Source organism: Frieseomelitta varia, unplaced genomic scaffold, assembly GCF_011392965.1.
Source record: "Frieseomelitta varia isolate USP_RPSP 00005682 unplaced genomic scaffold, Fvar_1.2 scaffold_278, whole genome shotgun sequence".
NCBI classification, from domain to species: Eukaryota; Metazoa; Arthropoda; class Insecta; order Hymenoptera; family Apidae; genus Frieseomelitta; species Frieseomelitta varia.
This window is the reverse complement of record NW_025110010.1, coordinates 103,308-105,329: the sequence shown is the minus strand read 5'-3', so window position 1 is coordinate 105,329 and position 2,022 is coordinate 103,308. Positions and strand designations below refer to the sequence as shown.

Sequence of the window (2,022 nt, the reverse complement as noted above, 5' to 3'; positions counted from 1 at the left end):
TTTTCTCCTTGGAATCGAATTTTCTCGCTGTAAAAAAAAAAAAAAAAAAAAAAAAAAAGAAAAAAGAAAGAAAAGAGCCGAAAAATAACACGCTTTCGCCACACGTGTATATCTTTCTTAGTTTCTCGTCGTACGTGCATACCCTGTTCGTACGTGAACGATCTTCGAGGATGGCAAGAGCGTACAGATCGAGGTAAAGAGAGAAAGAAAAGAAGGAAAGAAGAAGAAAATCAGGGAAGTAGGCGTGCATCGTTTTAAGCATCGAATCTTACGGTTTTCAGTAGAGAACGGGGAAAAGAGAAAGAAAAGGGAATATAATTTATCGCCGCGACGTTGTTATTATTATTATTATTATTATTAATATTATTATTATTATTATTATTGTGTAAGAGCGACGAGAAAGGAAAGAAAAAAAGGAAAACTGGAATTTACAGAATTTGTCATAATTTATCGCTCGCAGCTGGAGCTAGTTCTAGTTTTTGCTCTTCCTTCGAGAAACAAACCAATGAAACAACTATGTATGTATTTCGGAATTAATCAAGTTCGATTCTCTGGCGGGTCGATCGGGAATCAAGGGAAATTAATTAAGCTTGCATTAATTCGACACTCTTGATGTGAGTTCGTCCGTTAACTCCTGAACTGAAGTGCAATTGTGAAAAAGAAAAAAGAAAAAAAAAACAAGAAAAAGAAATGATGACCGTCGTTGTCCATTTGCTTGTTCGTTTCTTCGCGTACGTGTATCTCGACGACGATGCGACGAGTGTGTGTGTGAGAATGTTTCCGACATCTTCTCGTACGTTCTCTTTTTTTTTCTCTCTCTCTCTCTTTTCGCCTTCGTTTTCTTTCTTTTGTTTCTTCTTCTTGTTCATCGATGTCCTGTTGACTTGAGTTTAATCCTTTATTGTGCGACGACAAGAATAATAATCAAAATAGGCAGCTGGTTCGATATAACCGCCGAACTATGCGGAGTAACGCGAACGCAGATCTCCTCGTCGAGGAGAGACCGACACGCACTCCGAGGGTCGGTGCCGATTTTATTACTTGTACTTTATCCAAACAACGTAGTAGGATAGATAATTCTTAATCAGCGACGAACGTGTATAATCTTGTATTTTTTGAAGTTTGGAGCGGAAGTGGCAATGAATTTTTTACATATACGACACACCAAGAGGAGGCAATAACTGTTAAGCGAGGCGCCAAGAACAAAAAAAGAAAAAAAAAAAAAAAATGGAGCTAAACGATCGTCCGTTTTTACTTGTCATTTCCTGTTTTTCTTTCTCTCTCTTTTTTTATTCTCTCTCGTTTGCTTTGCTACCTTTTGTTCAAACTTTCTTCCTGTTTCTTTTTCTTTTTTTTTTTTTCTTTTTTTTTCCGTTTACGATCTCGAATGCGGTTGCGATGCGAGATTCAGAGTTTACTGCGGCGTGCGGAAGGTTTGTTAATTTAAAAAAAAAGGAAAGGGAAACGCTTCATTCGTGACGTTGATTGCGAGAGGAGGCGTGGTCGAGTCAACAAATGTGCAACCCATGTCTAAATCAATTTCGAACGTCTCCTTTCTCCGTGCAGGCAGTCTGGTTTCGCGTTTTTCTCTCCGCCACTTATGTTCAATTGTAGGGACTCGAAGTAATTACCGGAGTTAGGAAAAGCCGAAGAAAGAGAAAAAAAAAAAAAAAAAAGAAAAAAGAAAACGGAACGTTTGTTTTAGACCGGAAGTGGCGGTGGCGGGGGAACCCCGATGAAACGATACGACCTCCGTCATCGTTTCAAATATTTTCGAGAGGCAGAACGAGTTTTCTTTCACGACACGACGAGCGCTCACCGTTTCACCGCGTTCCCTGCGTCTGCTCGCCGAATTCTAGTTAAATAATAAATAAAGGAGAAACGAAGCGTTTTTTAAATTAAACGAGATAAAACGAGTAACCATGTTTGCCTTTCTCTCTCTTTTATTACTTTATCTCCAGACTTTCCAGCATCCATCTTTTATTGTCCTCTTCTATTTTTTTTTTTTTTTTTATTTCTCTG

General features: G+C 38.5%; 1 protein-coding gene across 1 annotated transcript in view; it reads right to left on the bottom strand.

Annotated features, from left to right (window-relative positions):
* Positions 1–1,925: 1,925 nt before the first annotated feature.
* Positions 1,926–2,022, bottom strand: part of LOC122529091 (L-xylulose reductase) — a 2,839-nt gene continuing 2,742 nt past the window's right edge. Inside the window, exon 5 of the mRNA XM_043654876.1 lies at positions 1,926–2,017. The gene's annotated coding sequence lies outside the window, so the exon portion shown is untranslated. The remainder of the gene's footprint in view (positions 2,018–2,022) is intronic.